This window comes from Oncorhynchus gorbuscha, linkage group LG12 (assembly GCF_021184085.1).
Source record: "Oncorhynchus gorbuscha isolate QuinsamMale2020 ecotype Even-year linkage group LG12, OgorEven_v1.0, whole genome shotgun sequence".
In the NCBI taxonomy this organism is placed as follows: Eukaryota; Metazoa; Chordata; class Actinopteri; order Salmoniformes; family Salmonidae; genus Oncorhynchus; species Oncorhynchus gorbuscha.
In genome coordinates, this window is record NC_060184.1 from 27,245,021 (window position 1) to 27,272,014 (window position 26,994).

Here is a 26,994-nt window from a genome sequence, read left to right on the forward strand (position 1 = left end):
TCAGTGTTTTTGTATTTCCTTTCACATTTATTTAATTATGTGTAGATTTATGTATTTGTTCATTTATTTATCTATGTATGTGTGCGTGTATTTATCTATAATTTATGGCACGTTTAATCCTCCATAGATTTCATCGTGGGGGACAATAATAAGCGACATCCACATAGCGGCGCACTGAGGTTGCTTATTACACCCTCATAAAGGTCTCATTCAAAAATTCCGCAAGGGGGAACTTGCACCCCTTGAGGTATAAAATAACGTTTGCACTATCTCTGTTGCGTTTTGAGCTCTCAATAATCCCAGGGGGTGTGGCCCATAAAAACGTATAGAGATCTCAATGTTGTATCTGTCCCATTTTAGCATATGTGAGCACAAGGGCAGCACCATTGAAGTAATCAACATTTTAAGTAGTCCATTTTCTTCTTCTACTACTTTTATAAGTTGGTAAACAAACTGAAAGGGTGCATACTGCCACCTGGAGTGTTTTTAAAAAAAACAGGTATATTGTCAAGGTTGGCGATTTACTGCCACCTGCAGTTATGGAATTCAGCTTTTGCTCATAAGTATAATGCATTGGCTAACCTGGATGGAATTATGTGATCCTTCATTAACACATAGGAAGTCTCAGCCAGTTGACTACTTCAAAATGGTGAAAGTCTCTCGATGGCCCTGCCCATGCTATATATGAGTTTTGGGGAACTAGAGTCCTCTACAAATCTCTATGGTGTCGCCCTGTATGTTCTGTACGTCTGTACGTGCTTCACGTAGTTGAGAAAAGCTTTGCGTCAGTGTTGAAGCAGAGAGACCGGGATCCCAGCGGCACGCTGCCGCTACATGAAACGACTGGAGTCTCAGCAGTGAAAACCATTGTTTTCTCCTCTTTTCTTTCATTAGACTTTCATAAACGGTGACGAGATGCACTAGATCATGTAGGATAAATCATTAAAAACATTTTTTTTTTACTTTACTGGATCTAACTGTGAACCAAATTCGTCCTGCGGCGTTACATTGATATTCTTATTTTGTGACATATTCAAGTGCGAACTTTCTGAAAACTATTGCGAGATAAGTCATCAGTCAGATAACATTTTAAGCCCTCGACGAAGAGACTATTTTAGGCCTGTGACAGAATCATCATGAGGTGAGTAATTGATAAAAGTCTTGATTTAAAAAAAACATTAAAGGATGCAACATGATGCCAAAATCTAAATTCACACAGCTAACTTTTAGTGGCGCTATATGTCCAACGTTTCTATTCGGAAGCGTTAAAATGCAGGTTATTCGTTTGGTTATTTGGTGGTTTGTCTTGCACAAATGGTTTTATATTCTGCATGTACAGCAAATTGCAGTGCAGCAATATCGATATGGATGTTGCCTCCTTGCATGTCAAATAGTAAGGCATGTAGTGCGCAATTGTCAGTGGTTGCTCATTACAGGTTTTACTGAAAAACAAATTATTTCATACAATGTCACACCTACACACGCCTCCAGAAAGAAACATTTCCCCTAGGGTTGTGCATGCTACGGTCAATAGGGTCTAATTCATTGTCATTTAATTTAAAAAATACATATCTTGGGGATTATCCACGACAATGATATAATTAATGTGACAAACACATTTAATTATAACATCCGATTTTTCGTTAATGTTGACAACTCGACAGGGCTATGGGGCGGCAAGTAGCCTAGTGGTTAGAGCGTTGGGCCAGTAACCGAAAGGTTGCTACATCGAATCCCCGAGCTGACAAGGTAAAAAACAAACAAATCTGTCTTTCGGCCTGTCTTCTGCCCCTGAACCACTTTTCCTAGGCCGTCATAAGATTTTGTTCTTAACAGTCAAATATGCAGGTTCATTCTGCAAGGGTTGTGCACTCATTGACTGCTCTTGAAACAAACACATGTATTCTCATTGAACATATTTATACACAATTTAAAGCCTGTATTTGTTAAGTATGATTTCTATAATTCATAATGATTTGTTAGTGCTCTAAGGTCATTCTCCCACCAATGTCACACTTGATGATGATGCACTCCACTGCACTCACGTGTCCCATGTTGTCTCTGCAGGTTTAATCCCAGGACAAAAAAAACCCCATCTCAGATAGTCTTATATTTTGTCTGTGTCTGTAATCAAGCAGTGATAAGTTGTTGATAAAGATGCATGTATTATCATAAGTGTATAAGTGACAGTCTTGTGGCTGTTTGTAAAAAAAAAAAAGGACTCTCATTGTTAGTGCTCTCATCACATTGTAGTGGAGGGAGTTGTCTGTGGGCTAGGTAGAGTTCAAATGTCAATACCTGGGTCACAGTCAGAGGGTGACCCCTACTCAGATCCATGACTCAACAAATCCTAAATGGGGCCAGCTGCTGGCATCTCTCCAATAGAACCTCATTTAACAATGGCTTTGACTGTTCCAAGGAACTAAAACACTGCTGGAATTCTCAAATCATTTTTATCCACCTTGCTGATTGGTGATCCGTGATCGCATTACTTATTGGACATATTAAATGACAGTAAATGGTGGGTGAAGTGGAGGTAGTGTTCTATGGAAATAGTAGATGACAGTAAATTGTGGAAGTAGTGTTCTATGGAAATAGTAGATGACAGTAAATGGTGGAAGTAGTGTTCTATGGAAATAGTAGATGACAGTAAATGGTGGAAGTAGTGTTCTATGGAAATAGTAGATGACAGTAAATGGTGGAAGTAGTATTCTATGGAAATAGTAGATGACAGTAAATGGTGGAAATAGTAGATGACAGTAAATGGTGGAAATAGTAGATGACAGTAAATTGTGGAAGTAGTGTTCTATGGAAATAGTAAATGACAGTAAATTGTGGAAGTAGTGTTCTATGGAAATAGTAAATGACAGTAAATTGTGGAAGTAGTGTTCTATGAAAATAGTAGATGACAGTAAATTGTGGAAGTAGTGTTCTATGGAAATAGTAGATGACAGTAAATTGTGGAAGTAGTGTTCTATGGAAATAGTAGATGACAGTAAATTGTGGAAGTAGTGTTCTATGGAAATAGTAGATGACAGTAAATTGTGGAAGTAGTGTTCTATGGAAATAGTAGATGACAGTAAATTGTGGAAGTAGTGTTCTATGGAAATAGTAGATGACAGTAAATTGTGGAAGTAGTGTTCTATGGAAATAGTAGATGACAGTAAATTGTGGAAGTAGTGTTCTATGGAAATAGTAGATAGTAAATTGTGGAAGTAGTGTTCTATGGAAATAGTAGATGATAGTAAATTGTGGAAGTAGTGTTCTATGGAAATAGTAGATGACAGTAAATTGTGGAAGTAGTGTTCTATGGAAATAGTAGATGACAGTAAATTGTGGAAGTAGTGTTCTATGGAAATAGTAGATGACAGTAAATTGTGGAAGTAGTGTTCTATGGAAATAGTAGATGACAGTAAATTGTGGAAGTAGTGTTCTATGGAAATAGTAAATGACACAATACTACCACTTCACCCACCATTTACTATGTTAACAACTTGCTTGTTTTCTATTTTCTCTTTGTGTTCATTAGTCAACAAACATGAGTGCCAAAAGGGGGGCTAGGCTATTAGATGTGCCTGGTCCAATAGGTGTAGGTTGGTGTTTGGGTTTACTGGCTGGCCAAGCTGCTGGCCTGACAGACTCATGGCCATTTGTTGGTGTGTCTCAGGACAGACCGCATGGAGGTTGTCTTTCTCCATCAACTAATCAGGCACTATAAGCCGAAAGACCTGTCAACATAAGACACCTTCACTTTGTCAGTGATGAATGCTGAACTGTACTTGTTCCTTTTAAATCCCTAACCCATGATGCCACGAGTCTGTTATGCATCATATGAAGTGAAGCACACTTGATGTTGTATCAGTCCCACTAGATAATTGAGCATCAGGCGACTTTGCTGTGATGTGTTAAAGTAACAACCCCTGACTGCATTTTGCTTTTGAGGAGCCTTTTGCAGTCACACTGATGCTGAGAAATAGCAGCCACTGAAATGGCCCCAAGCTTTATTCATATAAGACAACCACTCTCATGTGATTAAAAGACAAAGGCTGGTATTGAGATGTACTCTATTGTTATTAGCCTATGTTATTCTTACACCATGGGTAATAAGTTTTAGAGGTTGTTTTTTAGTAATTCTTGCTTATTTTATGTTTGATCACACCAACAACATTTGTATAAGTGCTGCTGGTATTTCAATTGAGTTTTTCCTGGTGACTGCCACTATTATATTCAGCCTCTGGTTTGTAATGGAATGGATTAACCTCCAAAATCATAAAACAAATAATTTGATCCAAGTTTTTCTTGAGCCTAATTGTGCTAGTGGCTCATCAGACAGCAGTCAAGAGGGGTGAACAGTGGGTCTCTTTCCACAGTCAGCTGTGAGTGAGAGGAAAGCCAGGCTTTAATGACAGATAGTCTCTACCATACAGCAGTAACGGGATCTCATTTCTCATTTGATTGTCATAAGACTGTGGTATGAGTCTTCAGAATAGGATGTAAGAAAGTTATTATGCTCCAATGGTTTCTTTTGACGTTTTCAGGCTCCATCACCCGCTCGACCCTCCACCATCTGCTCTCTGCTTTTTTTCTGTCTCTCCCTCTCTCTGGCTATCCTCTCTCTGGCTATCCTCTCTCTGGCTATCCTCTCTCTGGCTATCCTCTCTCTGGCTATCCTCTCTCTGGCTATCCTCTCTCTGGCTATCCTCTCTCTGGCTGTCCTCTCTCTGGCTGTCCTCTCTCTGGCTGTCCTCTCTCTGGCTGTCCTCTCTCTGGCTGTCCTCTCTCTGGCTGTCCCTCCCTCTCTCTGGCTGTCCCTCCCTCTCTCTGGCTGTCCATCCCTCTCTCTGGCTGTCCATCCCTCTCTCTGGCTGTCCCTCCCTCTCTCTGGCTGTCCCTCCCTCTCTCTGGCTGTCCCTCCCTCTCTCTTTTCTCATCATTTCACCAGAAAACAGCAAACCAGCCTTTTTGTAACACTTTTTTCTTTCTTTTGGCCTCTATCTGATGCCATTGCAGAGGAGTTCCATCTTTCAATGTGAAAAGACTCAGTTATCTCTGAGCGATTGTTCGTCCAAGGAAAGTGGACCCAGGAGGGGAATCACCAGGATTAGGGCTGCTTCACAGGAGACCAGTGACTTTGTACTCAAATTATTTTATGTAATGTTTAATCCACTGACTACATTAAAACATTTGTGTCTGTTGTGTCCCCCCCCCACCCCCTTCTTTCGTGTGTGATGCTCAAATGGGTATAAGTAAGATGCTCTGTCTTTGTTTGCGTGGACACAGTTTTATCTGGTGACGTATCTCGTGGTGGTGAGTTATATCAGACCGTAGCAGCAGAGCCAAAGGGCTGTCAGTGTGTCCTGATAACTCACTCAACCCCCACCCCACCTCACCCTTTGTGTTCTTCATGCCTCTGCTTTGCCACTTAATTGAGCCAACCCACAAGTAAAATAAGGGAACAGAACTGCCTCCATTGTTAAAGATATGGAGGATTTGTCTTGCCTTGTCTCTCTGACATGAATCACTCCTCTACACATGGCGGAGCTCTGTGAAGAGGGCCTTGTGACTTACTGCCGCAGTACAGGGAGCCTGGAGGATGCCAAAGTGACAGGCTCAGTGAGGAATTTCTTGTTTTTGTCCAGTTGTATTGGACATTTTTTTTCTTCTCTTTCTTGCTCTTCCTCTGTACTGGAGTGGAAAGTTGTTGTATGCTGACAGGGCGACGCTCTCCTCCATTAGAATGACTGGCCTCTCAGTACCACAGCATCAATCGGCTGTACCTCAATGCCTGCATACCAAGCAACCAGTGTCAAGTCACCCTTTTGTAATTATGCTTTTAACATTGTATTCTGTTTTCATGGAACAGGAAGCAGACAACTTTTGTTTTTAAGCCTCCTATATTTGATCAAATGACACAGGATTACTATAATGGCTTCCTTTATTATGAGGGCAGCATTATTTATAAATTGAACAATGCTGCTTTTGCTAACAGTCCTTTTTTAAATGCTGCTCTAAAGTCCTGGTGGGAAAAGGTTAAGCTCTGTTATAACTTCCTGTCGTCTCGCTCTTTAAAACAGGAATGTTATTTTAACCTCCTGAGGTATTATTCCAAGTTTTCCAACATTTGCTTTGGTATGACCTTACAAATTATATCAGTTACCATTTATTACGGTCTATAAAACATTGACTGCATTTAAAAAAATAAATATTACATTGTGTTTACCTGAAACGGGATTCGGCCTACAGTTTTACCATTTGTCCCTATGGAGCGACGCCATGAGCCCTGCCCCCTGCTGTGGGGGTTGAGTGGTTTGGCCAGGTGGCAAGGGGATAAAACCCTGACATATGCCCAGCCCACTGTCTCTTTCTCTAACCCACACTCTCACTCTCTCCCTTCCTTTCTCACTCTCTGGCGATGGAATAGTTGCCTGCAAGGTAAACTTGGCATCTATAACAGGGGTCAAAGATTAGCACCTTTTGAGGGGTGTGGATGTGGAGAATTTTGATTGACAGGTCTTGTTTGTGTACGGTAGAGTTCTTCTCTGGTCCAACCTGAGGACAATCCGATCCGGACCCAATTTATTTATATTAAAAAGGGAAATGTTTACCACTAATACCTGTTAGCTGTCAAGTCCAAAGATGAAATATCAGAGTTTTATAAAGAAATGCTCAGTGCTTTCTCTGCCTTTGGCCCAATGTGGTTTTCACCCCCTCCTGTTGTCCTTGGGATCAGTTACCCTGGGGTCTTGGGTGTGTCTTGAATGTACCGGACATTAAAAACACCTTCCTAATATTGAGTTGTACGTCAGAACAGCCTCAATTGGTCGGGCCATGGACTTTACAAGGTGTGGAAAGCGTTCCACAGGGATGCATCCACGGGGATACTGGTCCATGTTGACACAATGTTTCCCATACTTGTGTCAAGTTGGCTGGATGTCCTTTGGGTGGTGGACCATTCTTGATACACAGGGGAAACTGTTGAGTGTGAACCCAGCAGCGTTGCAGTTCTTGACCTGGACCCTACTACCATACCCCATTCAAAGGCACTTAAATATGTTGTCTTTCCCATTCACCCTCTGAATGGTACACATACACAATCCATGTCTCAAATGTCTCAAGGTTAAAGAATGATTCTTTAACCTGTTTCCTCTCCTTCATCTACACTGATTTTGAAGTGAATTTAAGAAGTGACATCAGTAAGGGATCATAGTTTTCACCTGGTAATTCTGTAATGGAAACAGCAGGTCTTCCTAATGTTTCGTACACTCAGTGCATTTTACCGAATAGTTTTTTGGACACGGTCATTCCCATTCTCTGGTCAGTGCGTGGTTACGACATGGCAGTGCAGGGCGGCTGCATATGTCGGCTGCTCAGTCATGTGTGCGTGACGCACTCGTGGGATCCTCAACAAGCATGATTTCCTGTGGCAGGTCGTAGATGTGCATCTCTCTGCATGCTCTCCTCAGTCCGTTCCCATCCGTCCACCATCTTAACTCTCACTGCGGATTATGAGCAACATGACTCATAAGTCTCCCATTGATATCAATTCATATTTTATTGATCTGAATAAGAAATGTCTGGGAAGAGCGTGTTCGTGGGGGCCTACACGGCCTTCCCCACCCCATACATCAGTGAGTTGACACGCAGCAGGCTGTATGGCTCACTGACACAGACAGGCCTTCATTCCATAGTGTTTCCCGGCGCACCTTCCACACAGCAGCGCCACTCTGTAACAGATGTGCCAGGCCTGGACAATGGTATTACCTTGCTCTGATCTGTTTTCTAAAAGCAGGGTGGGTCTCTAGGGAGATTGACTTGTGATCACTGGAACGTGACCTGAAGCTGTAGTAAAAGCAGACCTACAGAGACTCCTACAGTGCTGGCTAAAGGGATTAATATTGCGCCCTTGCTGCCCCTGCACTGCTAACATGGTGAACCCTTAGCTAGCAGGTCACTGTCCACTACAGATGCTTGAAATGAACACCCGGACGGCTCACCAGATCCGTGACAGCGTCAAAGTATTGTTAGCCTCCTGTAGATCCTTTTGAAACCTGGTGTTTTGAGAAGCAGAACCCTGTTTCCACTGATGGAGACAGTAAAACAAGTTGGTCGTCCTTGCTGCAGAAGCTGTCTCTGGAAATCTTTCAATACGACTGGAGCTGCCTGCCGAGCGCTGACTGGTGTGTGTGTTTTTTAAATCCAGCTCTTGCAAGCTATTCACCCTGTTACTGCTGCCGCATGCTACTGTAGCGTAGGCAGCCAGCCTGTGTTATTGAGTATGGCAGTCGCTCTCTCAATTATCCTCATGCAGTCTCTTGCTCTACAGCCTGGGTAGAAACCCCTGTCAGTTAGCTCTGGAGTACGTGACCTCTGTTTCCAGTGCCAACTATACCCCATTGGGCTAGAATCACGGCAGTGCCCATGCATCTGGAGATGTGCACTCTGCTAGGATTGTCTGTGTTATTGTGTGTCCATGTTAGCCATCACTTTACATACTCTGCGTAATATTCGGTGGTGCTAAGTTCTGGGTGCTTGGACACAGCCCTGTCTTTTCACCCTGCTCCCTTTTTGCTTCTTGTAGAACACTTGAAGCCCATTTAGGAGCCGAACGCATCAGCAGCACAGCAGTGAGCCTTGCTGCACGGCCCTGTCACTATATATGGAGACATTTAGATGCAAAGTTGTCATTTGTGAGAAGCTTAGGGCCAGTATGGGTAGAGGGCAGATGTAGCTGTGCTTGTATGGAGGAGGACACGGGTGATTATGCAGACCCACCAGAACACACTGGAAATGTCATGATTTTTAGATTTCTCTCTCTCTCTCTTTGCTCACAATTTATGAATTCTCAGTGTTGTGGCATACATCAGAAATGGTCCTGCCTAAAGGACAAATTTGTTGAGAACAGCGAGAGCAGGGTGCATCGATCCACGCATACAGATGAGACAGACCAGCAGTTTAGCTCTGTAATGCAGCCTTGCTTTGTTCGGCCTCGTATGCCTGTGTGCAGTCTTCCATGCTGAGCGCATTGAATAGTTAACGCAGAATACTTTCCCACATAAAAGGGGTTGCCCAGGCAACACAAAATGCAGGGAAATCTAAATTCTGTTCGCCTCCAAAAAAGTCGAGTCTTTAAAGGAAGAGCGAGGTGGTGAAAAGCTTCCAAGGTTATGGTGGAGGTGAAGGTATTGAGTTAGGAACACCACAATGCCCTAGATAATAAACTAACCCGTACAAACATCTTTCCTTTTGTTTGTGTGACAATCAATGGAACACTGAAAGAGAATAATTTGACACATGAACTCCCCTGACTGAGAACACTCTCCTTTGTTTCGTGACCGCTCAGCGCATTGATTGAGAAAAGAAACGCATTACTTCTAGGGGAAAGAGAACTGGCGAAGTACAAGCAGATCTTCTGAAAGGGCCTCTTTTTAGCAAAGCGTGAACTGCCTGAAAAGCTCAACTAATTAGTGTGCGTTGGTGGGAGAAAAGCTGTGGGGGAAGAGCCAAGACAACCCCGCCAGAGTTTAACCTCTCTTCTATGTAGGGGTGGAGATTCCAGGAAACACTAGAGCGTTCTAATGACCTATTATCAAAACCAAGCACGCATCAGGCCCCTATTGTGGAGAGCAGGTATGCTTTTGCCTGATATTTTGTGGTTTAAATATGTGACTCACCACCTGGATTTGTTCTTATGTAGCAAAATTTGAAATGGTGTTTTTTACATGGGATAAAAGTAAAGATTCAAAGCTACAAAATGTTATCATACACTGCATTTTTGAGGAACATTGGGGAAGTAATTATCCTTTTTAAAGTTGATCAACTTGTAAACTCACTTTTGAGAAAATGTCCTTTGAATGTTTTGGTATCTAGTGAAGAGCTCTGCTTGGTCTACACCCATTCAGCATTTTTCACACCGTTTTAAGCCTATCTTGTTTCGCTCTTGGAGCGTTCAGAGGACACACTTGACGCTCTGGACGGTTTTGTTTACCTCCAACATGAAAACAGCCTAACCAGTTCTGCAATTTCATTGTTTTCTATTTTATTATTTTGTATTATCCAATTTGGTTATTAGTCTTGTCCCATCGCTGCAACTCCCTTACGGACTCGAGGTGAAGGTCGAGAGCCGTGCGTCCTCCGAAACACAACCCAGCCAAGCCGCACTTCTTCTTGACGCAATGCCCGCTTAACCCAGAAGCCAGCCGGACCTATGTGTCAGAGGAAACACCGTACACCTGGCGACCGTGTCAGCGTCACCCGGCCCGCCACAGCAGTCGCTAGTGTGCGATGGGACAAGAACATTTCTGCCGGCCAAACCCTCCCCTGACTCGGACGACGCTGGGCCAATTGTGTGCCGCCCCATGGATCTCCTGGTTGCGGCTGACTACGACAGAGCCTGGACTAAAACCAGGTTCTTTAGTGGGACAGCTAGCACTGCGATGCAGTGCCTTAGACTACTGCGCTACTCGGAAGGCCTCATTATGCTTTTTTTGCCTACATTTACTGACACCGGCCATATTCAACAGTTGTTGTACACTTTTTAGCTTAAGACCGGTAGGAAGGTAGCTAGCTAGCTAGGTAAACAATGAACCTAGCCAGATCAATAACGTGTAGGATCACACACGTCCTTTGGCCAAATGTCCATGTGACTAGATCCTTGCCTTGCTAAGAGGCTGTGTCAGTGTCTGTGTAATCTGACACTGTTAGTGATAAGGGACAGCGAGAGAGCCATGTGAAGCCCCACAGGAAATCACTAATCACTACTGGGTCAGGATAATCAAAGGGAAACACAGTCCTAATGCCACATTTCACATGCCTAACATACTGCCACACTACTGCTGCTCTACATGGAGGATGTAATGAAGCCTGTAAACATTCAGGTCCAATACAAAGTTCTCCTTGTATCAATATTCGGTTTCATGTTATCTACATTCCGAGATCTGCTCAGCCCTTTTTTATATCCAGTACTTAAGTGCATATCCAACATCCAACTTGGCTGAATGAATGATCGATAATGTTGTCACAAAGCTTAATGACAGCCTCTCGGCACAACGGGGGGGGTGTCAGTGGAAGTGTGTGACACCTCAAGCTACTAGCCCACATCAGTATACACTCCTGATTCACTGACCCTTTAGCAGTTTAGCTTGTTGTAGCTTGTATGGCTCCCCCCCCCCCCAAATAAACCTTGATTCTGCACTGTCATTTTTATTCAGACATTTGGAACAACACAAATAATATATATCTATTTGTCTTTGTATATATTTATATACAAAAACATGACTCATAAATATCAAAAAGTAACAAAGACAAATAGAAATGCATTGTAGTATATAAGTGCATTATGTTATAATATATAATATAATAATATATGCTATTTAGCAGACGCTTTTATCCAAAGCGACTTACAGTCATGTGTGCATACATTCTACGTATGGGTGGTCCCGGGGATCGAACCCACTACCCTGGCGTTACAAGCACCATGCTCTACCAACTGAGCTACAGAAGGACCACGCTAACAACAAACACACAACTAAATTGCACAAATCCTATCATACACAAATATAATTTAATTGAATAGTTAACTTCCTCTGACAAGGACTGGGCCTCAATCTTTATCACAGGGTCTTCGGTTGAATCCCTCACCTCAATCAGTGCTTCTCTCACCGCCGCTGTCTGATACCTCAGTGGCTGAGGTCCACATCTTCAAAGTGATGTCCATGTTTTTTCAGAATGGCCCATTTTGGCAGCATCCGCCACAACCAGGTTCAATGTGTGAGCCCCACATGGCACAAATAGAGCTCTTGGATTCATTTCCAGGAGTCTGGCTTGGAGACATTTATAAGACTGTCCTCGGCAGTCCTCAATGAATTTTTAGCTCTAATCTTTTGAGAGTCCGGGATGCCAAATGTTGGACCATGGACTCCCCTGCCTCCAGAAACCCCAGAAAATGTTTATTTATCTGGGGCTCCTCCTTCAGTGACACAATTCTAATCACAACTGACAACTGTTCAGTGTGGCTGGCATCTGAGGTGCAATCTAGAATGACATAGAAGAATTTTGCCAGCTTAATGTCACTCACCATTATTGAAGTGACCTTGCTGCTCAAAAAATCAATGAGTTCATTCTGTATTTTGTGGCCAAGGTAGCTGGAAGTGTGACTCTAGGTCCCTTGGACATGGTTAAGGTGCTCTTTCATGACTGGATCAAATTCTGCCATCAGTTCAACCTCTTTTGAGGAAATTTCCATTTGACGGAGAGTACAGTGCTTGAGTGTCTCTTTTTAGTGCCAGATTTCTAATTGCCAGAGACTGCACAATAGCAATCAGACGTGCCAACACCTCTCTCAATCTTATCCTCTCAGCCTCCATAAGTGCCATCTCATGCTGATCAATTGTTTCCCCTTTTTTGATCCTCATTTCTAGTTCTTTCCATGTTTTTATGCAGTTTTGGTTTTCTGGACTGCTGTCGTGTGAAGTCGGCAAACAACTTGCAGGTTTCCAGTCTGTCAGTCCTGAGTTTGCTAAGTCAATTGTCTTCTTAGAAAAGTGTTTGCCACAGAGGCTGTTGTTTCTTTCAGAAAACACCAACCAACCTCCTAGGGATTTCTTTTCACCACTCACCAAGGTCTTCTTGAAATACTGGTGGTGGCAACTTCTTCCATCACTCTCATTCCTTGGGGAAACAAAGTTAGGTGGTACCTCACTTGTTCCTCTGCAAACTAGTTGTCCAAATTCTGTCAGTCAGAACTGAAGGCCAGTCAGCAGGGTCTGTAGACAGTGGTTCATCCTCGGCAGCAGGGTCTGTAGACAGTGGTTCATCCTCGGCAGCAGGATTTGGTGGGGATGCTGCTACAGGCATTTCTAATGGAGAGCACATGGGCATTAGTTTACACACGTTATTCACATTTATAGTGGTGGAACATCCCACATACATATAAAATCATCATTGTTACCTACAAAATGGAAATGTCAAAATGTGCTAAATAAATTATTTATGCAGGGATGCGCACATTAACACATGTGCGTGTACACACACACGCGCACACAAACACACCTGAAGAATCCTGCTGGGGAGAAGTGGAAGTGAATGGATCTTCATCCTCAGGCTCAGACAACATTTGAAGTCACCTGTGTGGCTGAGGTGGATGGTTCCTCATCCTGAGGCTCTGAGGTCATTTCTGAAGATGCCTGTGTGGCTGAGGAGGTAGATGGTTCCTCATCCTGAGGCTCCGAGGTCATTTCTGAAGATGCCTGTGTGGCTGAGGAGATAGATGACTTCTCATCCTGGCCAGTGCCAGAGGGTGCTCCAAAATATTTCAGAGGTGCCCCTGAATTTACATTGGTATACAATATGAGTCTGACACCCTAAATCCATTTGTTGCACAATTAAATATTCATGTCATTATGCACAATTGATCAAACTTTCATAATAGGAACCAAATCAACCATACAACCTCCTTGGCTAATTCTAGGCATAAGACACCCCAAAAGACGCAATATATCCCAAAAGATACAAGATATCGGCATAATATATACTTCTTAAGATGGCCTACAGCATTGGAAATTCCCCTTACTGAGCTCAGGACCTAGTCAACACAATACAATGTGCATATTCACCTTTATGATGTCACCTCAATGAAAGTGAACCAAATCAATGGTGTGCTAGTTAGGTTGTAATCGTTTTGCTGCAGGTTACACACATTATCATGATGAAACTGTGTGAAATTATATCCAATGTTATGTAAGCTAGTTGAACAGAAAATGGAATGTTGTCACCCTATGTGTAATAGCATAGCAAGTAATATAGACTAACAAACAAGTATTGTACTAGCCTACTTCTTTACATGCATAATATTATACTCATAAAGAGATGACATAGCTGCATACCTTTTAATCTGTTGAGCCTTTCTCCTCTTCTTTCCTCTTTTTCCTAAACTGGGCACCTGATGGCTTAGACCTCTTCTTATCCATTTGTGTTGATTTGGCACTCGAGCATCACTACATTACCCATCCCCCAACACTGTCAACCAAGAGTCAACACTAAACCAGTTCACCTTGTTGTGCAGACTGGTTTTATATTATTCTTAATTATTTCGAAACAAACCAGAAAAATTAAACCATGTCAAACTCCAAATGAACATTTATTGTGAATGAATTGTTTTATTTGGTAGAATTTCGTAGTGACTGATTTGATTAATTGCATTAGTACTGTACAAAGTTGATAGATTCCCCTGCTCCCCCTACCTCGGGCTTCCAATGAGGAGACCTGAGGTCAACCTACCCCCGGCCCCCTCCCCATCTCATACTTCTGAGTGGATGACCTTCCCAGGCAGTAGCCTGCCTAGCTCACAAACTAGAATCAGGGCGCCAACTCTGACAAGGTTAATTGACTCACAGTCCCACACGGTGACATGTCATTGACGTGACGTGCAAATGAGCGATAGAAAACCGATTGCGTAAATGTCACCATTCCAAAACATTTTCTGCAGGCACCCCGTAGCGCCCCCGGCAAGATGCCGTCCTGGGCGGTTGGCCATGTCGACCATACCTAAACCCTCCACTGCCATTTTAGGCTCTGACATTCTAAACCACTCATGGGGACAAGCCGCTGGTCTGGCTGACTGTCCCCGTATGATCCAGCTGTCTGTGGAAAATACTGTCAGAATATTCCCAAGATGGAATTATCTAATTGCCTAAAGGCGTTCCAATTGTACCCTACCCTTCCATTGTATATGAAACAAATTACCCAAGAGGCCTTGCTTCAAAGTTTGAACAGACAAACAATGTGTTGGTTCTGTATATTGCTACTTTGACAGGTGCAAATCACTGTTGTTCATCTGTGTATAGGAAGTAGTAGCATAATATTTGAGGTCTGGATGGAGGAGTGTGAGACCAAGGCGGGGGTGACTGTTTGAGAGCTGCCATTTACTGGGCTGTGAATGTTGACCCGTTGACCTCAACTGTTCTGGAACGGCTTTCAATGAGCCGAGTTGGACCACAGAAAGGAGCACGAAATTCGATTTGCAATTGAAGCGCTCACTAAGAAAAGTGAAGCGAGGAAGAAAAAAAGTGCCACCCCCCCTCTGACTGTGAAAGGCAGTGCTATTTGAACCGCTCTAATGGATTTCAGTCTTTGTGTGCTAATCTAAATCCAGACTTTCCTCCCTGATTGTTTTAGAGCTGGGGCTCCACTTGGCTTTGACGGCACTCCATAGCTGCTCATTTTGTTTTGGATGGATAATATGCCCAAGGCCTCCCACTGAACAGTGAGCACCAGTCCATGTAGCACAGCACAGTAGAGGACGCTGTCAAAAGCAGTCTTACCGAAACCATGATCTAAAATGGAGCTGATTCTGAAAGTCTCAATTGTAGGCTGTGTTTTCATGCCTGTATCTGACTCACTGTCTGCCACCCAGCTGCTTCTAAAAACCATTTGGCTCATCACCTGTCGCTAGGCTACACACGCAGTTGTTTGTTTGTAGGTTGAAGTGTTTTTTAAAACTTAATTTCTCTGGCACTGGTTCTTGGTCTGTGACTATTCCCACTAGTGAACGTTAGGCTGATTTAACCCTGAAGACGGGCCAGGAGAGAAAGGAGTAGAGCTGAACCAAGACATTCATCCAATGATACAATGTTAAATATCACCCCCGTGCTCTACTGCCTTTCTCTTACAATAACCATGGGTTTATCAGTTCACTGGAAGTGAGGAAGTCTGTGTATTTTGGGGTCTTCTGTTATGCCACAGGTCAAGAGCCACTGTAAAAAGATGAAGAGTATAGTACTGCTTTCACATAGAATTCACGTTATGTCGCCTGTCAAAACAATTGGGAAACGTTTATACGATCAGCCCCCATTCTACCTCTTTTCGGCGTTACCGTTTTTAAAAATCGCCATTACTTTAGCCGGCAAGGAGCAAGACATTCAGCTTTGACCCCGTTGTTGAGACCGTTGTCATGTGACAGCAGCAAGTTGTTCTAAATTGCTCTGACAGATTTAGCTTTTATTTTTAGACTTTCACAACAGTTAGTTAGCAGCTCACCGTACTTGTAAATAATTACCCTATAATGTGTTAATTTTCCTGTTAGGGTGAATAAAACGTTGGCTACAGTTAAACTCAATCTTGTGTTCTGGTAATTACAGTGCGTTCGGAAAGTATTCAGACCCCTTGACTTTTGTCACATTTTGTTGCGTCACAGCCTTATTATAAAATGTGTTAAATTGTTTTCCCCCCCCTCAACAATCTACACACACTACCCCATAATGACAAAGCAAAAACAGGTTTTTAGAAATTTTAGCAAATTTATAAAAAATGTCAAACTGAAATATCAGACCATTTTACTCAGTACTTTGTTGAATTTGTTTTGGCAGCGATTACAGTCTCAAGTCTTCTTGAGCATGATGCTACAAGCGTGGCACACTTGTATTTGGGAAGTTTCTCCAGTTTTTCTGGATTCTCTCCAGAGATGTTCGTTCGGGTTCAAGTCTGGACTCTGGTTTGGCCACTCAAGGACAGTCTGAGTCTTGTCCCAAAGCCACTCCTGCATTGTTTTGTCTGTGCGCTTAGGGTCAATGTCCTGTTGGAAGGTGAACCTTCGCCCCCAGTCTGAGGTCCTGAGCGCTCTGGAGCAGGTTTTCATCAAGGATCTCTGTACTTTGCTCCGTTCATCTTTCCCTCGATCCTGGCTAGTGTCCAAGTCCCTGCTGCTGATAAACATCCCACAGCATGATGCTGCCACCACCCATGCTTCACTGTAGGGATGGTATTTGCCAGGTGATGAGCGATGCCAGGTTTCCTCGGACGTGATGCTTGGCATTGAGGCCAAAGAGTTAAATCTTTGTTTCGTCAGTTTCTCATGGTCTGACAGTGCCAGAAGGCACCTAAAGTAAACTCCCAAGTGGGCCGTCATGTGCCTTTTTTTACTGAGGAGTGGCTTCCGTTTGGCCATTATAACATAGGCCTGATTTGGTGGAGTGCTGCAGAGATTGTCTTTCTGGAAGGTTTTCCCATCTTCACAAAGGAACTCTGTGGAGTGTGAGACTTGAGGCTCACGTAGGTGAATGGATCAGAACCTGCCCGCCCCAGGAGTCGCTGGTGCGCGATGAGACAAGGATATCCCTACCGGCCAAACCCTCCTTAACCCGGGCGACGCTAGGCCAATTGTGCGTCGCCCCACGGACCTCCCGGTCACGGCTGGTTATGACAGAGCCTGGGCGCGAACCCAGAGTCTCTGGTGGCACAGCTGGCACTGCAGTATTTGTATAGTATTTGGCACCCTTACCCAGATCTGTGCCTCGACACAATCCTGTCTCGGAGCTCTACGGACAATTCCTTCTACCTCGTGGCTTGGTTTTTGCTCTGACATACACTGTCAACTGTGGGACCTTTATATAGACAGGTGTGCCTTTCCAAATCATGTCCAGTCAATAGAATTTACCAGGATCATTTCAAGTTTGATCAATGGAAACAGGATGCATGTGAGCTAAATTTTGAGTCTCATAGCAAAGGGTATACCTGAATACTTAAGGTATTTCTGTTTCATTTTTACATTTGCAAACATTTCTAAACTTTTTTTCGCTTTGTCATTATAGGGTATTCTGTGTAGATTGAGGAATGTTTTTATTTATTCAATTTTAGAAATAAGGCTATAACAAAATGGAAAAAGTTAAGTGTCTAAATACTTTCAGAGTACACTGTATATGAGCTGGTAGCCAGCTAGATAACTAATGTTAAGTTTAGCTAGCAGCAAACCAAAGCATTGTCAAGAAAGTTGCTTTTAGTTGCCTGGCTTGCTAGATTTACTTCATATCCAGACCTAAATAGATTTGTAAACAGGTGGGTTTTTTGTGCATAAAATAGAGCTGGTAACATTGCTATTTGGACCAGCTGTGCTGCATGCAGACTGCCATTTTGTTTATAATTTTTCATAATGACAAGTACGGCGTTTGATGTAGAATATTCATGATTTAATGGTGCCAAAGCCGGTAAGATGAAAGGGGACATTTTTATACTGGTGGGACTTTTAAACATGTTGCAGCAATCTTGACTAGTTTGGCGTAAATAAAAGTACAGGCTTTGTTGGCTGCAACACCTTTCAGATATAAAGAAAAGTTGGCGGCATGCTAAAGTTGGCGGCATGCTAAAGTTGGCGGCATGCTAAAGTTGGCGGCATGCTAAAGTTGGCGGCATGCTAAAGTTGGCGGCATGCTAAAGTTGGCGGCATGCTAAAGTTGGCGGCATGCTAAAGTTGGCGGCAAAACGTCTTGGTTTGATTTCTTGTGTGGCCATCTATAGTGCAAGTCAGTCTCCAATTCAATTGTTCTTAAATTCTTCTAGTTAAACACAGTATGCTAATTCTGTCCCAGTGCAAGGGCATAATCTCTATCAAATAGTGCTCTGTGATTATTCAACATGTTTATTCCCGGGTTATTAAACAAAAAATTGACTTTCATCGGTTCAATTACTTGAATTACATTTTTTTTTTCTCAACGAGGCGTTACTCTAGAGAAAGAAAAACAAGCATGAGAGAAATCAAACTGTGACGCTATAGGAAGTTGTTTTCAACAGGGAAATATTCAACCTGGTTCACCACAGAAAACAATGAATGAGCCCCAATGCGCCTAATCCATTGCATGTGTGCTGCCTGCCATGTTCTTCCTGGCCCTGAACAGATGGATACACGCAGACTGTATTAGAAAGGAATGTATACAACACAACGACGAGAGTGATAGACTGTTCGTGTGGTAGCTCTACCCGATTGATAGTTGGACTTGGTAATTAGCAGTCTTCAAAGTATGCCCTATCTACTTTGAAGAACTGAAATAGTCATTTTTGTCAGACAGCTCTGCTGCATTGGCAGCTGCTAGCCTAGCTAAATAGGATGACCCGTTGGGGAGCAGAGAGATGTTGGCTGGCTGGCTGCTAGTGCCTGAGCAGAGATGTTGGCTGGCTGGCTGGCTGCTAGTGCCTGAGCAAAGATGTTAGATGGCTGGCTGCTAGTGCCTGAGCAAAGATGTTAGATTGTTGACTGGGTGGCTAGCTGCTAGTGCCTGAGCAGAGATGTTAGATGATTGACTGGCTGGCTGGCTGCTAGTGCCTGAGCAGAGATGTTAGATTGGCTGGCTGGCTGGCTGGCTGCTAGTGCCTGAGCAGAGATGTTAGATTGGCTGGCTGGCTGGCTGGCTGGCTGGCTGGCTGGCTGCTAGTGCCTGAGCAGAGATGTTAGATGGTTGGCTGACTGGCTGGCTGCTAGTGCCTGAGCAGAGATGTTAGATGGTTGACTGGCTGGCTGGCTGCTAGTGCCTGAGCAGACATGTTAGATGGTTGACTGGCTGGCTGGCTGCTAGTGCCTGAGCAGAGATGTTGGCTGGCTGATAGTGCCTGAGCAGAGATGTTAGATGGTTGACTGGCTGGCTGGCTGCTAGTGCCTGAGCAGAGATGTTGGCTGGCTGATAGTGCCTGAGCAGAGATGTTAGATGGTTGACTGGCTGGCTGGCTGCTAGTGCCTGAGCAGAGATGAGATTATGACTAAGGAATGAAAGTAATCAAATGAAACAGTAAAATGACAATGGAATTGTTTAATTGTTTAAAAAGCTAAAATAATTTTAAGATAAGAATTTCAGTTTACATTATTATTTTTTTTTTTTACAGTACTGAATCCAAACAGACTTCAGAACGGACTAATCACTCTGCACTACTATTAAATTATTTTACAGGGAATTATTCATGTGATTTGTATGGCCAACCATATCTCCATCAGAAGCCATACTGTAGGGCCTTCTGTGGTACAGTCAATCCGCGGGCACAGATCGGACGTCATCTCAATTATATTTACGTCAGCACACATCAGTGACCTGTGAGCACCCAGGGACACCCGTGGGAGTGCTCCATACTGGCCTGATGGATGTTGTGTGTCTTAGTCTCTGTGTATCTCTGTTGGTCTCTTTGTGTGTATGGGCCTGCCTGCCTGGATACTGGCATTTAGCAGCAGCAGATGTCACTAGTGAAAAATGGAAAGACATAAGAGGGGGGATGGTATCTGGTGCTGCCTGCTTATGTAGCAGGCCATGCAGGAGCCATGGGCAGGATATAATCACTACTGAGGCGTGTAACTTTCACTGGTCTTTGATTTATCACAGCGCTGGTCTTTGGTGTGTGAGCCTGAAGAAGTGGAATGAACTCATCTGGACCACAGAGGTGTTTTTCCTCCCCAGTAAATTACCTCCGACAGACAACCTGATGGATGGACAGAGCAGTGTTCACTTGCCTGTCATTTCTGCATGATTGCAGAATAAGGATATGTCTGCCTTTCTCCCACTGTCTCCATCTGTCTTATGTTCACCTTCTCTCTCTCGCTTTGTTCTCTCCCTCCTTTTTCAACCCCTGCCTCTCTCGCCCCCTTTTCCCACTCTCTCCTCAGGTCTTTGAAACCCCCAGGAAGCCTTGGTTGTGCTGGTAGACGTGTGGCTCGTTGAGGCCAGGGCAGTGGGGGAGTTGGGCTGGGAGTCGTGTAGCTAGCTGAGGTCAGGGCAGTGGGGGAGTTGGGCTGGGAGTCGTGTAGCTAGCTGAGGCCAGGGCAGTGGGGGAGTTGGGCTGGGAGTTGTGTAGCTAGCTGAGGCCAGGGCAGTGGGGGAGTTGGGCTGGGGGTCGTGTAGCTAGCTGAGGCCAGGGCAGTGGGGGAGTTGGGCTGGGGGTCGTGTAGCTAGCTGAGGCCAGGTCTGAACAGGTGGCTCCTCTGCCCATCTGTTCATGGTAACAGCAGTTTCCCCTTGGCTACTTTTCCACCTCCTGCCTTGTTTTCTTTCCAGACTGGGGGTCATGTTGCCAGGTTCCTGGAGCCAAGATTTCCAATCTCTTTCTGTAGTAGTAGGTTAGGGAGACCCAGGGGAGCTGAACACAGTCCGTTGGATTTTAAGAGAACACACCTGTCACCTCGGTAACAGTAGTGTCCTTGTTCTCTGTGTGTGAGGTGTGTTTTGTTTCGGGGGTGGGGTGACTCATAGCTGCTAAGACTCGGGACCAGATCTTGATAATCTCGTTTCTCTTTTCATTAGAAAATGTTCTCATTAATATTGATCTATTCATTTACTGCAACTGGCCCATGAAGGGTATGCAAAAATACCTGAACTCTTAAAGGGGAAGTTGAACTAAAATCCCAAATTTCCTAAGTAATTCCTTACATTACAACCACACTGAAGAATAATATAAATGCAACAGGTAAAGTGTTGGTTTCATGAGCTGAAATAAAAAAGTCCCAGTGTGCAGTGTGGCAAGGAAATTAGTCGGTCTAGGGTGTCAGGTAGGATCGAGGTGATATGGTCCTTGACTAGTCTCTCAAAGCACTTCATGATGACGGAAGTGAGTGCTACAGGGCGGTAGTCGTTTAGCTCAGTTACCTTAGCTTTCTTGGGAACAGGAACAATGGTGGCCCTCTTGAAGCATGTGGGAACAGCAGACTGGGATAAGGATTGATTGAATATGTCCGTAAACACACCAGCCAGCTGATCTGCGCATGCTCTGAGGACGTGGCTGGGGGTGCCGTCTGGGCCTGCAGCCTTGCGAGGGTTAACACGTTTAAATGTTTTACTCACGTCGGCTGCAGTGAAGGGGAGCCTGCAGGTTTTGGTAGCGGACCGTGTCAGTGGCACTGTATTGTCCTCAAAGCGAGCAAAAACGTTATTTAGTCTGTCTGGGAGCAAAACATCCTGGTCCGTGACGGGGCTGGTTTTCTTTTTGTAATCTGCGATTGACTGTAGACCCTGCCACATACCTCTTGTGTCTGAGCCGTTGAATTGCAACTCTATTTTGTCTCTATACTGACACTTAGCTAGTTTGATTGCCTTGCGGAGGGAATAGCTACACTGTTTGTATTTGGTCATGTTTCTGGTCACCTTGCCCTGGTTAAAAGCAGTGCTTTCAGTTTCGTGCGAGTGCTGTCGTCAATCCACGGTTTCTGGTTTGGGAATGTTTTAATCGTTGCTGTGGGTATAACGTCGCCGATGCACTTTCCAATGAACTCTCTCACCAAATCGGCGTATTCGTCATTGTTTGTTGTTGGCCGCAATGCGGAACATATCCCAATCCACGTGATCGAAACAGTCTTGAAGCGTGGAATCAGATTGGTCGGACCAGCGTTGAACAGACCTGAGCGCGGGAGCTTCTTGTTTTAGTTTCTGTCTGTAGGTTGGAAGCAACAAAATGGAGTCGTGGTCAGCTTTTCCGAAAGGAGGGTGGTGGAGGGCCTTACATGCGTCGAAAGTTAGAATAACAATGATCCAGGGTTTTACCAGCCCTAGTAGCACAATCGATATGCTGATATAATTTAGGGAGTCTTGTTGTGGTTTCCAGTTTACATAGTCAAATAAAGTTTGTTCAGAGCCATCAATGTGTCTGCTTGGGGGGGAATATATACGGCTGTCATTATAATCGAAAATAATTCCCTTGGTAGATAATGTGGTCTGCATTTGATTGTGAGGAATTCTAAATCAGGTGAACAGAAGGACTTGAGTTCCTGTATGTTGTTTTGGCCACACCACGTCTCGTTAATTATAAGGTTTACCCCCCCCGCCCCTCTTCTTACCAGAAAGATGTTTGTTTCTGTCGGTGCGATGCGTGAAGAAACCAGCTGGCTGCACCGACTCCGTTAGCGTCTCTCAAGTGAGCCATGTTTCCTTGAAGCAAAGAAAGTTATTCTCTGTCTCTCTGGAATGCTACCCTTACTCGGATTTCATCAACCTTGTTGTCAAGAGACTGGACATTGGCGAGTAGTATGCTAGGGAGTGATGCGCGATGTGCCCGTCTCCAGCCTGACCAGAAGACCGCCTCGTTTGCCCCTTTTACGGCGTCGTTGTTTAGGGTCGCCGGCTAGGATGCGATCCATTGTCCTGGGTGGAAGGCAAAACACAGGATCCGCTTCAGGTGAGTCATATTCCTGGTCGTAATGATGGTGAGTTGACGTTGCTCTTATATTCAGTAGTTCCTCCCGACTGTGTGGAATGAAACCTAAGATTACCTGGGGTACCAATGTAAGAAATAACACGTAAAAACACAATACTGCATAGTTTCCTAGGAACGCAAAGTGAGGCGGCCATCTGTCGGCGCCGGAAGTACACTGGCAAAACTAAAGTGCCTATAAGAACATCCAATAGTCAAAGGTATATGAAATACAAACCGTATAGGAATTATAGGACTATTTCTCTCTATCTTCTTACCTGGGTATATTGAAAACTCATGTTAAAAGGAACCACCAGCTTTCATATGTTCTCACGTTCTGAGCAAGAAACTTAAACGTTAGCTTTCTTACATGGCACATATTGCACTTTTACTTTCTTCTCCAACACTTTGTTTTTGCATTTGTATTTATACCAAATTGAACATATTTCATTATATATTTGAGGCTAAATTGATTTTGTTGGTGTTAAAATAAGTGTTCATTCAGTATTGTTGTAATTGTCATTATTATAAATAAATAAATTGTCTGATTTAATCGGTATTGGCTTTTTTCCCCCCCCTCAAATCAGTATCGGCGTTGAAAAATCATAATCGGTCGACCTCTAATCCCTGTTAGTGAGCATTTCTGTTTTGCCAAGACCATCCATCCACCTGACAGGTGTGGCATATCAAGAAGCTGACTAAACAGCCATCGATAAAATGCAATTTTGTTCGTTGTCCGTAGCTTATACCTGCCCATACCATAACCCCTCTGCCACCATGGGGTACTCTGTTCACAATGTTGACATCAGCAAACAGCTTGCTCACATGAAGCCATACACGTGGTCTGCGGTTGTGAGGCCAGTTGGAAATACTGCCAAATTCTCTAAAATGACTTTGGAGGTGGCTTATAGTAGAGAAATGAACATTGAATTCACTGGCAACTGCTCTGGTGGACATTCCTGCAGTCAGCATGCCAATTGTACGCTCCTTCAAAACTTGAAACATCTGTGGCATCTGGCTGTGTGACAACTGCACATTTTAGTGGCCTTTTCTTGTCCCCAGCACAAGGTGCACCTTCAGTAGTTTTGGAATTGTTAGTTAGATTACTTGTTGGTTATTACTGCATTGTCGGAACTAGAAGCACAAGCATTTCGCTACACTCGCATTAACATCTGCCAACTATGTGTATGTGACAAATAAAATTTGATTTGATGATTTGATTTGTAATGATCATGCTGTTTAAGCAGCTTCTTGATGTGCCTCAATCCATCCGCCTGACAGATATCTTAGCAAAGAAATGCTCACTAACAGGGATAAAAATACATTTGTTACATATGCTTTTTTTGCATATGGAATATTTCTGGGATCTTTTATTTCAGCTCATGAAACATGGAACGAACACTTTTTTCATGTTGCATTTACATTTTTAAGTGTAGATTCAATGTATGGAATCACCTGGGAAATGTACGATTTTAGGTAAAATTCCCCTTTAAGTCTGTTTTAATCCGTGTTAGTTGATGGCAAGGCTGGTGCTGCTCTGTAGTGTTTCCAGTCTGATGGCGGAGTCAGGAGGCTCGGGGAAGAAGGGAAATCATTGGACTAATTGGTGTCACCGGCACTGGGTTTTCCCACACTGCAGGCCAAGCTGTTATCCTGCCACAAAGACTTTCCCTATTTCCTTAGCATCCAGAAGTACTGAAGTGTAGCCCCAATTGTGGATTTTCTCTCACTCAACTTTTTGTGCTTTTTCATTTGTACTATAAAACATTTAATATGGTTGTTGAACAGCCTTAATGTAATATAAGTGCCTTAAGTGAAGCACAGATGATCAGGTCTTACATAAGCTGCTTTGACTCTGACAGGTTAGCATAAATCACCTTGCCATAGGCGTCAGCTGGTCCCTGGCTATTGCTCTCCCTCTCTCATTCCTTCCCTTCCTCTCTCACGGCCACAACAACAGGTGGGCCTCAGCCTGCTTCTTCTTTTACAAAGACTTCCATGGCCACTCTGATGTTCATCAACCTGTTAAACACTCGCCAAGCTTTTCAGTCGGATTTCAGGCTGGTGAAGTGCGATTATGAGATGCAGGACTGCAGTGTCTTACGAGGATTTATATTGCATGCCAAACATAATCTCTCCTACCAACACAACCAAATGTATCTGCCGCGTAGGTCAGTTCTGAGCTGCCTCCAAAACACACACCCACACACCACACCTCCTCAGTGACGTTGACAACAGGCCTGAGAGAATATCTGAGCTCAGTAAGAATATGAACAACACAGCCTTCTCCCTCTCCTCACTCTTCATGTTGTCCGCCTGCTGAAAAGGCATCCAGAGGGTTCTCATGGCACGCGGCCAGCCTTGAGTGAAAATGTAAAGAATTCCCCTCTTTCCCTCTTCTCCCTGTCCATCTTTTCTCTAGTCTTGCATGGAAATTATACCCAACACAAAAGACCAGCTTACCCAACAGCCAAGCCCAAAGCAAGGCTTAATTTAAAAAAAAATGCAATGGGATGTGCTAGGAGTGGAGGAGAGAAGAGGAAAAGAGGGTGGTGGTACCATCAACTCATGCAGTAAGCAGAAATGTCATTTGATCTAAATGGCATGGGAGAAATGGTGCTGGATGTTTCTCTTGCTGATATTGTAGTGTTATTCAGATTCATTGCAGGCTCCCTTAAAAGCATATGTACACAGTGGAGCTGCTGGCCCCTGGACATTTCACAAGTCATTGTGGCTCTGTATTAGATCGTTAGACTCATCCCCTTGTGTTCTCTTCCTTCGTGCAGAGGAATGCTTATTGCTGCCTTAAGATTTAGTGAGAACGGACCCATGTTGGTCTCCAAGTCACTTCTCTGATTTGTATTGCTCGGGAGGACTCTTCTGCTGTAACGGCGTTCGTCTGTTGAAAGAAGAGAGTCGGACCGAAATGCAGCGTGTAGGTTACTCATGACTTTAATGAAATAAATCGCGGTACATGAAATAACTGAATACTAAATACAAAAACAACAGAACGGAACGTGAAACTAATTACAGCCTATCTGGTGACTACAACACAGAGACAGGAACAAACACCCACAAAATACAAAGCGAACTCAGGCTGCCTAAATACGGTTCCCAATCAGAGATAATGATAAGCACCTGACTCTAATTGAGAATCGCCTCAGGCAGCCAAGCCTATACCACACCCCTAATCAGCCGCGATCCCAAGTAATACAAACCCCAATACGAAACACAACATATAAACCCATGTCACACCCTGGCCTACCCAAACATATAACAAAAACACAAAATACAATGACCAAGGCGTGACATCTGCTCTGGTGGACTTGTTCAGCTTTAGCGGTCATCTGGTCTACGGGAGGATTCTCAGGCTCAAGTGTTTGGCGAACCTTCGGCACGGGGCTGAAGTAGTTTTCAAGAGCTTTACAGTTAGTGCCACTTTAGTCCTACACAATGCGTCATTCACAAGTCCTGTTTTAAGTGTGAGGTCAACAAAGCAAAGTACAAATAGGTTATAAACTCAGTCCAAAGTGATTCTCTATCTAGGTACATTCTTGAGATGAAGACGAAAGTCCAAGTATGTCTCTACTTGTCGTCTGTTATATTGTGTGGGTCATTTTATGAGATCGATGTTCCAAACAGTCCTGGTACTGTCTGTAGAGGTGAGTGTAGAGTGAGACCTTTTTCTATAGGCCTGGCCTAGCTCTTTCTACAAATGTCCACAAGCCACATTCGGAGCAGCACAGTCTCCAAGTAAATGATTTCATTGTGTTGTTGTGCATGGGAGCACTTTGACTCTGCATCCACGTGTCTTGGAAAGCGCCCTAGGCCAGTTGGAGACTCGCTGGCCACACCACTGCTGATATTTCCCTAGGGACTGCAACTGCTGCTGCTCTGCTGCCTCCCTCCCTCCCTGCACTTCACGTCACTCAGTTGTCAGTCAAAAGTGGCAGGGCATGATACCAGGGCATTACACCACTCCCCCTCCCCCACACATCACTCGGTATGTTTGGGCTATAAAAAGCACAGCAGAAATCATGTTTGTTTCTCCTCAGGCCAGAAACTGATGTT

At 43.9% G+C, this 26,994-nt stretch overlaps 1 pseudogene; it reads left to right on the top strand.

The window, feature by feature from the left end:
- Window positions 1-744: 744 nt before the first annotated feature.
- LOC123990802 overlaps window positions 745-26,994 on the top strand; it is a 154,818-nt pseudogene continuing 128,568 nt past the window's right edge.